The following is a 12,743-nucleotide window of genomic DNA, read 5'->3' as shown; positions in this document are numbered from 1 at the left end:
TATTTCATGAGGGAAGAAGGGAGAAGTGTTTAGTGCAGCAGGTTTGCCTCTTGTGAAGACCAAAAACCAACACAGAGACAAGCTTATATTCCATTATCTTAGCATCCCAGGGCTTCTCCTCTGGGTGATTTCCATCGCTCTTTGATAGACAGAGAAGAACTTGAAAATATGGCAAGCCATCAAAATATTAGAAATGTGCTTCTTCATATGAGCACAAAAACACTAAATGGCTCTTTGCACTCTGTGAAATTATAATCAGTAATGCTGTGGAATATTTATGAGCCTACTGCCTAAAATTTTGGGGTATAATTATTGCCATAAAGCTTGCATATCATCGTTTTCTGGGAAAGGTAGCTAAGCAAATATTCTAGCACGATATAGAAGTTTTTCTACTTTGTTGGAAAACTTAAGATGGTTTAACTGATGAGCACTGGAAACCTAAATTATTACAGATTATTTACTTTATACATGCATGAAGTGACCAATGAGCTTTGAAAAAGTCTTATAGGATGTAAAATATGGTGCAATTATCATTTACATAATCTTGGTTTGTACAAAACTCTTAAGACTTTAGTGACCTGTATACCACTCCATGCACCACTGAGGCATCTCCACTAAACTGTAAGTCAGCTGGAGTTTGACTTGGTAGATTTTCCCACGCTGTGGGCTTTGTAGATAAGCAGCGGCTCTAATGCAGCATGCAGCCAGCACTACAGATCACTGTGTAACAATAATACATACCAAAGAGCCTCAACATCCATTTCATAATCTGCTAATCAGCTCTAAATCAAAAGCATGCTGTGAAAATCTATTGAGAGTATGGAATATGCTTGTGATCAAGATTATTTTGCTTATCTTGTAGAAAATAAATTTACACAGCAAATGAGATCTGGGAGCTGAAGTTCGGGCTCTGCTGTGTGACCCACTGCTGTAATCTTTTAACAATGAGGGTGTTTCGGTTGGTTTGTTGCTAAGTACATGTTTACTGCATGTTATGTGGACAGAAACACATTTTAAACCTCTTTGACACAGTTAATACACATGAAGGTGATATATGTGAAAACACTAAAATACTAAATACTCCAAATAGAATGTTTCAATCACGATAACATCAGTTGAAATAACATCAGTCAGCAGTTTTGGCCGCACATGCTAGTATTTGTACTTTTCACAAGAAAAATAACACTTCTTGTTAGTATTTTGCATAACAATAAACCACGTTGGCTTGCTGGAGTATTTGACCACCTTCATGCCCAGCTTTTTCTGTTGCAAGACGATTGAAGTTAAAGGAGGAGAAAAGTGGAAGGCAAAAGAAGAAGATCTGCACAAGGGACATTAAACTGTTAGCAGTGAGTTTTCATCTATTAACTTTCATGAATCGAGGTCAAGAAGGTTGGCTCTGCGCTGGTAGCTGATCTGGAGCTGATTGTCCAGATGCTGCAAAAGCTGCTGAATATAAAGGTCAATTCCTCAGATCCTCTACACAACACAGTGAGTAGAAGACAAAGTGTGTTCATTCAGAGGCTTTAGTATGCTGCTACAAGACAGAAAGATAAAGTCATCACTTTCTAGAACAACATGATTGACAATTATTTCTAAAAAAGAAACTAATTGTAATTTAGCATTGTAATTTCCCCTTAGGGGGATTGATAAAGTATTTTTCATTTTATTTTCATTTCACTTTCCATTATTTTATTTAAATTTCTGTAGTATTTTGTCATCTTCATGCAAAGTTTTTTTTTTTTTTTTTATCACCCAAGCATTTTACTAAAATTAAAATCTGGGCTTTGACACAACCCTGCCCAACCCCCAATTTCTTATTTCTTACTTATTTCATTCCTTTTTTATAACTGAATTACCTAACTGCAGACAAGAATTTGTTTTTAATAGCAAAACAAAACACAAGCCTGAAGGCAGCTGTAATGAAAATGTGATTTTTCCGTACTCTGTAGTCTGAACAATGTGCATGGTGATGCTACACAGTTTTGTCTCCAAGAGTATCTGTTATGTGACGATACAAAAGATATGGATTTTGTTGTCAGAGTTGTTCTCAGGTGCTGCCCTATAAATTGGGTCATGTAGAACAAAATGGGGTGTTTCTGTCATTAGGACAGCTTGGCTTATTGCATGATGAAAACACCTTCCTGGCAAGTAATAAAATGTATAAATGCAACTATCATATGATGCTTAAGATCTCTGTGTTTTGACCCCTGTGTGTGTGCAATGTTCAAAATGGGATAGAAACATGGCTGCAAAACAAAAAAAGAAGGGACAGAAGGGACATCAGACTATGAGTTCAACTTGCATGAATTAAAATCAAGAAGGGGGGGGGGGTGTTAAATAAGTTGGATCAGTCTTTCCACGCTTATTCTTTTTTTGTTAAGTATCAAAATGTTAACAAGGAGTAAAAATTGTTTTTACTTAAAAAATCTTTACAGCCAAAAAGGAGAAAAAAAGGACAGACTGACAAACTGACTGGTTTCTTCCCTCCCTTATCTCTGTATTTCTTCATTTTGCGCTCCACTCTGAACAAGGTTTCAGGGACACTTGGCAGGTTGCAAGGCATGCTACTGAATTTCAATCAGCACTGTCTTAGTTAATACAGAAGAAGTGAGGGGAAAGATTGAGTAAATCATTCAACCAGAATTCAATTTCTGCTGCTCGCACCGTGTTTGTTCACAATCACAGCTTTGAAGGTTAAAAAAAAAAAAAGCTTAGAGGAACAGGTGAGTGATGTGAGGCGAGTGGAGGCCATCACAGCTAAGACAGAGAATGGATTGCGACAGGGAGAGAGATAGAAGAAAATGATAGAAGAGTAATGATTTGTCAAAGTAGTGGTTGTGAGAAGATGAAAGAGCAGTAAGAGAAGAAAAGGGAGAGAAGCAGGAAGATGAGAAGGGGGTGAAAAACTGAAGTGGGGTGTAAACCATCACACACAGTGGCAATGCTTGCCTTTAAAACCACCATTACATAATAATCTGATACAGAAGAAAGCTTTAGATGCTGTCTCAGTATTCACTCAGTGTCCTGCTCATCTTACCTTCCTCATTATGAACTTCACATCATCTTGATCCCCATTAGATTCTTCAAAACCTCCTCCAATTTCATCTTTAGTCTGTCTTTCTCATTTTCTTTCTGCCCATCTGTCTCCCACTGGACCATTTGTTTGTTTGCATCTTAAATATTCTGAATGAAAGGGTGTTGTTTTATTGGGCAGGTCCAGATTGCTTGCAGGCATGCCAGGGGCCTAAACTCTGTGTAAGTATGTGTGTGTGTTTACAGGCGCCTGTGCAGAGGTGCATGTGAGATACAGCATCGCATGGCAAAGAGGTAATGAATTCCTCAGCGAAGCAGCGACACACAACAGCTTGCAGATCAATTTTTAATAAGAACTCTGCAGTTCACAAGCAGCGCGAAAAACTGGGGTTCGTGTGTGCATGTTTGATAAGACCCCTGCAGTTGGCTTGCAGAGTAATAAACATATTGTAATCAGTGGCTTCTGACCGAAAACCTAATCCCTGTGTCTGGAAATGTGTGTATATGCGTGTGTACCTGCATGTGCACCAACTGAAAAAGGGTCATCAGCAACCTGCTTCATTTCATTTCATTTCATATGACTAGAATTTTCCAGAAACAAATGCATTCATCTGAACTACAGAGCAGAAAAGTCTCAGTAGTCAGCCTCCTTAGCAGACCTGAAACATTCATTTGATTAATAAGTTATTTGAGAGCAAACTGATCAAAACAGAGTTATTAAGATAACTGGGGATACAAAATATTGGATTTTTATATATCTCATATGCCAATAAGTGTTTTTTTTTTTGTTTGTTTGTTTTGGTTTTTTTTTGCTGGACACTGGCTTTGATGACAGAAACATGGCGTCCCTTCCCTGCTGCAGCAGTGGGTCTGATGTAATCAGGAGAGAACGGGTTTATTAAAATGAAGAGACGTTTTCTGCCTGGAAGAAGAAGAAGAACCGACGTTTCTCTTTGTCTGTCAAAACTCATACAGATGGACAGAACATCGTGATTTTTGGATGGGAAACTGCTCCCAAAAGACAAGAAACTTTTTTTTCATCATTTTTTTAATGAATGCGGTTTAAATTTATGCAAGACAGCAAAGGTAAGACATGTTTTCTGACTTTTACAAGCATAAAGCATAAATCAGGCCTTATTCTGCCTCTGGTTGGGTGACTCTTGGTCATTTTGAGATGAAACTTCCAGCTGTGGAATCTGTGAGATATGAGCTTTCAGTAGAGGAGCCGTTTGTTTGTGTTCATGCCGTCGGGTGGACACGGGGAGACATCATCTGTGTTTACATATTTTTTGGACTTTATGTATTTGAATTATTTGTTGTCTTAACTGTGTTTGGTGGTCATAGAAATGGTTTTGCTGAGCTGGTAACTGAGATTATGGACTTTCTGTGGATACCACACGTTTAGTTGCACATCAGACGCTACACCCGGAAATGAGATGGTAACCCCTTAACTCCCAGTAGCGGAGGATGCAGGTGTAGTCAATAAAAATGAAAGTTTAGAGAAATTATAGGCAAAAAATCTGGATAATGAAGCACTGAAGGTGCATGGATGGAAGTTATTGTGCAAAAAAACTCTAGTTTTTAGTTTCTGGTTTAACAGAATAGCTAAAATTCCAGCTTCTGGTCGAAGAGGTCAAAGTATGCTATAAAATACTCCCAACCGCAGATGGCACAAGTTGAAAAACAAAAGGCTACTGGGTCTATTTAAAAGTCAGCTAGTTATCTTAAGAGAATGAGATAGTCCATACAGTAGCGATAAAATGTCAAAAACCATTCCATCATTTTTTGTGTCGCAAAATCAAAAAAAAAAAAGTGAAGAGTAAATGGCAGGTCAAACGATCATGGTAACATTACAGGGCCATCTTTGGTTGACAACGACGATAAAAACCAGCAGCCAGCATCACTGGAGAAGGAGCTGCTGCTGCCCTCCTTCTCACCCAGGCCTTGAGGAGGCTGCCTTGAGTTAGACCACTTTTCAAGGTGGAAAGAGGAACGTAAATGGCTTGCAGTCAATGATGATTGATTGGTTAAGCGCTCAGTTTGTTCTAATGTCCATGCTTTGGGTCCCCTCACCCAAGAGAGGGTTCACATTGATCCAGCGTTCATTAATGGAGTCATGGCTAAAAATGCAAAAGTTATTCAACAAGATCAGTAAACATGAAAAGTGTCAGTCGCATTCAAAATGTAAGAACACTGTCAAAAAGAGGGTGAACGAAGACATTGAATGGGCCATAGTTAACGGCGTAGAGCTGTGGAGGAAAGCAAACGACAGACAAGACTGAAAGTAACGGAGCGCTGCTTGCACGCTGCCTAAAACATCTGCAAGAATAACCTGTCATTGAAAATCCAACCAGAGCTTGTTGAACTTCAGCAGCTAAATGGACTCAATCTAGGCAACATTGCAATCAGACAAAGCCTGCTGAAACGTGTTAACGTTTATAGAAAAGAAAATGTTAGCTAGCTGAATATGTTGTCAAGTCTCTGGATATGTTTAGCATGCTATTTGGCGAGAGCACAACAACATCCAACAAAGCTTGCCTCATTGTTTACATCCGCATTTCATTCCAAAATCAGGCCTGTAAATTTTTTTACAACCTTAGTGAGCTGGACGCTAAAACTGGGAAAGCATTCTGTAACACACTGTTAAAGTATCTCAGGGAGCATGGAAAAAAAAAAAAAAAATCAGTCAAGCTAGTCACTTCCAGATGTTCATACTCATTGTATGCATTTTTTCCTCAGAGTTCCAAACACATGTGAGAACTAGAAGAAGTGGCTACAGAACTTGGTATCCAAGCAAAAAGAGTGGATAAAGTTGTCAACATCCACTGGCTGTTGTACTCATGCACATCAGTGACAGCTTTATGGGAGAGTCCCCCACCCTAGTTCGACTGTTTCGGAACCCGTCTGAAGACAGCAAACGGTAAACCGAAAACATCATGCAGAGACTGGGCGATGGGAACAATGCACTGTCAGCAGCTGTGGTGCTGAATCCATCTACATGGCCGTCTGGGGAAGAGGACCGCGCCCTGTTTAGCAACACCAAAGTGCTTTATCCCTATAGAGACCGTCACATAAATTCCACGACTCCTGTATGTCTACTGAAAGATTTTAAACAGTACAAGCACCAAGGCAGCATAGACGAACATCTTTAAAAATTGATGGCTGCAGTTTACACCCATCCAGTCTCCCTAACAGATTGCGAGAGACGTGGCTGAGAATTTTCACTATGGAACCCACAACAGTCTCAATGACATGGATTCAGACAGTCAGGTATTAACATAGAACAAAACCATTTAATCAATCCCTTCAGGTGAGACATGTCAGACCAAGGGTTATCTAACATTATTAGTTGTTTTCTAATAAAGTTATGAGTGACTGAGTAGAGCACAGTGGGCATGTAGGTGAGGCTGTTTTTGTATTCACAGAAGCACACACATAAGCCTGATGCAAAACCGTAATTGTATGAGGTCATTTGTGGTCACATGAAAAAATAACCTCAGTATATTTCATTGAAGCTGGTTACTTTTTAACTTCTAGATCTCAAGATGTTTTACCTAAATCTCAAACCATTAAGCCACAACATAGGTGATGTTTTTCCTTGGAATTGTAAAGTCATCCATATTTATATTTTGGAGGATTGTAATCATATTTGATTAAGTAATCATTATTTACTAGACTGAGTCTTGTTCTTATCAGTAATTAAATAACAAACGTGACAAATGTAAACATATAAAAGAAAAACGAAACGCAACTTTATTTTTTATAGCATGGGCACCGCCATCTTGCAGTACTATGAAGTGTGACGTCACACCGTATGTAGGTGTCTCTGTCCTGATTGGAGTCCCCTTGTCTGCATCAAAGTGAGAGCGATAACAGAGAGATCGATGGAGACTGGTGAACCAAGGGAGACGAGAAAACAAAGAGAGACACTACTGTATTGCTCCTGGGTGTAAAAACAAGTTCAGACCGAGGACAAAACAGTCTGTTTTCCACGGCAGTCAGTCATGTCATCCTAAATTCTGTGATAGTCTTCACCATCCAGCAGGTTGTATTCCGGTAATGCGTTTAGCAAGTGGGATTGATTTACTTGGACAAACTGCTTCAAAGTGTCTCTGTGCGTAGGGAAGAAAATAAATAAATAAAGCGTGGCCATCACAAACCAACGTAATGCACAATCATATATTTTGTAAGAAAAAAATCTTTTCGGTATTTGGACTAGACTCAAACACTGAAAATTCGCCATAACTGAGTTTTCAGAGGGTCTGAGCCTTAACACAGGCTTCAGTGGTAACCACTGACACCTAAAGTCAGGCCTCAATTGGTCCGTTAATGACAACTGGCAATCATTGTCTGTCTTGAAAAGATTTTTAATAATGTTAATTTGGTTGACTGTTTCATTTCCATTTTAAACGACTTTTTGATTTGATTCACTGTTTGTATGTCTGATTTTCCATTTAGTAATACTGTGTCGTCTAAAAACAAGTTTTTTATAGATTAAGTGATTATTATCTCAAGTGGAAAACAGCGGTGTAATAAGTAATGGATGGATGGATGGATAGATGGATGGATGGATGGGTGGGTGGATGGATGGATGGATGGATGGATGGATGGATGGATGGATGGATGGATGGATGGATGGATGGATGGATACTGAAAAAATTACACTGAAAAATAAACATTAACAGTTTTCTCTTAATGATGTCATTTTCCGTGTCACCTCTCTGTTAGTGTTCTGGCATGGAGGGGGTGGGTGGGGGGCGGAGAACGTTTCTTCTCCAGGCCTGTCGTTCACAAGAGTTACAACATCATCCAACGACATTCAGTGGCTGTCAGGTCAGGTAGATTGCCTATACAGCATGAATGGCGTTTCTTTTAGCTGTATAATTGGACGTTGTTAACCACATTTAGTTTTATTTTGATTTACTACAGTATGTTGATTTGCAAACTAACACATTTTTGCTAAATTAGGCTTTCTGCAGCACAACTCTGCCAAGCCAACATCAACTTAAAACTAAATGTAGTTAGTGACTTAATCCAGTTATACAGCAAAAAGAGACATAGCTGTCTCTGATTTTTTCCCATACCCGTACAGGCAAAATGATTCATCATTTAGAATAAATAGGTTAGAGAATACTGAGGTTTTTCTGTCACTATTAATCATGTCACTATCAAAAATATTTTGTGGCCTTTTTGGAGGGTCAAAAAAGGGTGATTACAAGTGATAGTTTAAACTGGGTCCATCTCCATCAGCTACAGCAGTATGATGCTGTTTAAGTAATGCATCAGTGATGATCTAATAATGTTTAATCGTTCTCAGGTGTTGCTGTACTGCAGAGAACCAAGAATAAGTTATCAGAGACAGAAGGAGAGTTAAACGTGTAGGTCTGAACAAGCCAGGTATCTGCAGGGGAGGCCTTTCATTTTCAACCCTAACACAGCTTCTCTGTTCCCATCTGTTATTCATTAGTCCTCCTCCTGTGTGCTTTATTCTGGCCTCTTCTGTCTTTCTCCACCATCACTGTATCACACCTGAACTAGCCATAAAAAACTCTTATTCATTGAAGATTATTCTTCAGGGACTGAATGTGAGCTAAAGCATAAGGCAAGAGAGGAAGGAGAGAGGTATTCAAGGGTATTAAATGTGAAGCTCTAAATTGGAGTGTTCAACCTATGAATTACCCTGAGAAAAGGTCTGCAAAAAAGGGATGACCCTGATTCATTTGTCTGTTTTTCTCTTATTTCTGTTTCGAGAAACAGCTGCAATATAACAATTCTTCCAGGTTACATACACACTTGCTGCCTCTTTACTCTTATAGACACCCCTCAGAATAATATGTTGGATCTCATTCTTATAAACACTTAGGACTACTGACCTCCCATTACACTGTCAAACCATGTAAGACTACAGTGGTAGCCCTTTGACCTTACCACCCGCTCTTGCAATACAACAGGACATGAGTGCAAATGGAAACAAAAAATGGTGAATGCATTCTCTTCTAGGTGTTTATTGCTTTGGAAAATAAAAACAAAAAGCCATCTAACACAGCATGAATATTTATCCATGATATATCTACATCAAAGGACTCATTACTCTGATTGTGAGTTAGTGTACATGTGTCAGCATCGCAACCACTGACACTTCATCAAGCAGGCAGAAAAACACAAAGTTTTTATTTATGCCCACTGGTGGATTAAAAACATTGTTGGCCACTTTAAGCAGACACAGCTCAGTATTAAGCTCACAAAGAGACACATGACATAAACAAAAACAAAAGGAAGCAATCAAATGCACAGCCAATTACTGGGAAAAGCCAGTGTAATTGGCAAACATTGATTAGACTTGTACAAACTTGTACATTATGTGGGGACTTGTCAGGACATAAATCTGTATATACATAACCCAGAATGCTCATTTTGTCTCTGAATTTAGTTTGAAAACATATGCTTAATGATAATTAATCAATACTACAAAAGTTTCCAATCTTAAAACTTCAGGTTGTTCAGTAGAACAATAGACTCAAGCTAAAGTAATCCTTCTTAGTCATGTTTTACGACTCAGTATCGCTGTAAATTACCAGTTACCATTCCAATTACAGAAATGGATCTGTTCTTAGATTTAACCTATCTAATGTTAAATAAAACAAAACACCTGTCACTGTGGATAACCACAAAATTGAGGAAAAAAAAGTTCCTTTTTATATATAAGACTGTTAAAATCCATTGGGGTAGGCACCATGACACTGGCCATTTCTGTGTAATGGATCATGGAAACAATTTAAGCTATTACGTAAATTTTAACCATATACTACATACAAGCTGTTTCATTGTTATTGCATGTTGAAACATTATTAATTTAGCATTAAGAAAACAAACAAAAATTACATAAGATCACATGTACGATCAGTTAAAACTACATTTTTATTATAAAAAATTACTATGTATGAATCAAGTTATTTTACAGTGTGTTTCTGATGTTTTATAGTTTATAGTGGTGTATTTCTTTGCAGAGAAACCATATTCTAAGCTTATTTTCTATTTAGTTGTGTGTTTTGACTGTTTTCATAATTTCCATCTCTGTCTCTGTCTCTCTCTCTCACACACACACAGGTCACATGCACACCGGCAACCTCAGCAAAATCTGGATTTTCATGTAACATCCATCAGTAAAACAGCTTTCCACCAGGTTGTTCCTCTATTTTATTGCTTTATTCTTTGACCGACAGCAGTGTCATTAACTTCCTACTACTACTCTTGCACCTAACTGCATGGCACTCCACAACTGTGTGAGGCTTTTGATTGATATGTTGAATATCTGGAGTAATAAAACACCATATGTGGAGGAAAAGGAAAGGAAGGAATGGTGGGTGTCTCTGCTACAAATGGTGACTCAATGACCCATAAGTATACAGGTCTATACACCCATATGTGTACAAGTCTGCATAATTTCATACTCTAATAAGTTTAAAAAAAGTCATATTAATCAAATTGTTAAGCAGGTGGACAGCTTTTCTTACAAAGGGTGTGTAGATGAAGATGTGACATCAGCTAGATCTGCACTGACAACAACCAACATTACTTCAACGTCTGCAGAAGTTTGCTACAATCTCTTTGAAGAGGCTTAGGCATCATTTTCTGAAAATATATCCTTGCATTGTGCCTGCAAGTTTACTAGTGTCAAACTCAGTTGTGCTCAGCATAATCTGTAAAAAGTCAATTTCATACTGAGCGCTCTGTATTTTATATTGCTCTGGAGCTAGGAGCCAATATTTCTTAAGGCTTGTGGGAAATACAGGTCTTCAGTACAGGCAAGTAAACCATTTGGAATGAGTATGAAAAGTAAATGGTTGCAAACTACCCACTTGGGCACCCAAATGCATGGTCCAATTTGATATTACATAAGAGCTTATTTCAATACTGTCGCCTGCAAAAGAGTAGACACCATAAAGCAAACTGCATATCTACCACACGTAATCCAAACAGATCCCTTTTTTTCAAATTACCACACCATTACATTTTAATTTATATAATTTAAAAAAATATATATTAATGCAAATTCAAAAAATATGTGCAAAAGTCTTGGAACCCCACTAAGTAAATCCTGTTGCACTTGATGGCCATTTCTTAATTGAATTTAGAACAGTAAAATATGTATAATGGAAGCACTCTGATATCTTTTTATAGCCTTCATTTGCTTTCCAGGCAATCACTCAACATGTTTAAGTGATACTAGAAAGAAATACATATTATTGTGTTGGTATGACCATAGCTGGACTTTTAAAATGCATCTATATGTGTCTGTCCAACCCAAATATGAAATCCAAGCTCATAAAAACAGAACAACACATCCAAGATGATGCAGTTGGATGTTGAATAACTCCCACATGTACACTTAACTAGACTCAAATGGGTCTTGGCACTATGCACATGCTAAAAGTTTCCCTTTTGTTGCATCATTTTTGTAAAACAGAAAAGTGGAAGTGTCTACTAATACACCCGACTCCCCATACAAGCTGCTGTCATACACATAATTTTATGTTTCTTTTGTAAGATTGCTCAATGTGTCAAAAATTGTGACTTTAAAGTAGTCTTTTAAGACCTTCTGTCACCTCATGATCACAATTATAATTTCCACACTCTCTTTGCTTTAATAAAATAATGATTTTATGACCTTAGCATCATCTGACAGAATCAGCATTCAAGTAGCTAAGAGACTATTTCTTTGCAGTAAATCTGGCTGTACATACACATACAATCATCTCCCACACAGAAGGTTAGAGGCAGAAGGCACTGAAGGTATAATCAAGTGATACAACAAAGAAATGTGGGACATGTTTTTCAATTCAGTGCAGTGGGTTGTGGCTGATGGTTGGGGTTATGGGGTGAAGTGGATTTGGCAGCAATATATGTATTGATTTGGCAAAAGAGCTGTGGATCCTCATGACTTAAACATGAATTAACTCTGTTATAAGTGTATGCACGCTGTGGTGTTCAGGACTTTTTAGTTTGGAATTGAGAAAGGAACCATGCTAAACCCATTACAACAAACAGTGTACCCCTAAGATATCCATCTCAATCACTCGCTTCCTAACTGGGTCAGTAGTAGATTTCCCTTTCCTCAATTGCAGAGTCCAGCTGTAAACAGAGAAACAGCTTGAGAGCTACTTGTGTTATTCTGTCCAACTCTAGTGTACTGCTAGTACCGTGGTAATAGCAGGTAGATGTTGCAGGGCTGCCTATCAATCAACTTTGCTCTAGTCCAACAAGCCCCCCGCTGTATTTGACCATAACAGCTCAAAGATACTGTTGCTGTGGACATAGTGAAGGAAGGTCAGCTCAACATGATTTTATAGTAGGGCAGGGCAATATGAACTAAATCTTATGTCTCGATATGTTTTACCTGAATTACGATATACGATATATATCTCGATATATTTATTTAGTTAGTTATTTTTGTCAAGTAACCAAAGAGACAGTTCTAATTTACGGCCTTCAGTGCTAAATATACTTTTATTAAGTATCAGCAGCACATATGCATTAAAACAGCTGACTGAAATTAAAGTACCTTTATATTAAATTAAATGCTCCTAAAACAAAATAAATTAAAAATACTTTTCAATGACCTTAACAAATGTACAGCTGTGCAAAATGCAAAAGAAAAGATGCTTTTGACTCAAAACAAGCTGTCTCGATTTAAACGACATTTCCTC

The 12,743-nt window shown here is 37.9% G+C and overlaps 1 long non-coding RNA gene across 1 annotated transcript; it reads left to right on the top strand.

Moving 5' to 3' along the window:
* The first annotated feature begins 5,927 nt into the window (after positions 1 to 5,927).
* LOC121644151 lies at positions 5,928 to 12,461 on the top strand. The gene is made up of 3 exons (XR_006011237.1): positions 5,928 to 5,938; positions 6,622 to 6,626; positions 12,387 to 12,461. It is a non-coding gene; the product is annotated as an uncharacterized LOC121644151 (long non-coding RNA).
* The last annotated feature ends 282 nt before the right edge of the window (positions 12,462 to 12,743 follow it).

The sequence above is a fragment of the Melanotaenia boesemani genome, chromosome 8 (genome assembly GCF_017639745.1).
Source record: "Melanotaenia boesemani isolate fMelBoe1 chromosome 8, fMelBoe1.pri, whole genome shotgun sequence".
In the NCBI taxonomy this organism is placed as follows: Eukaryota; Metazoa; Chordata; class Actinopteri; order Atheriniformes; family Melanotaeniidae; genus Melanotaenia; species Melanotaenia boesemani.
The sequence above is the reverse complement of the archived record's forward strand: the minus strand, read 5'-3'. Positions and strand labels throughout refer to the sequence as shown.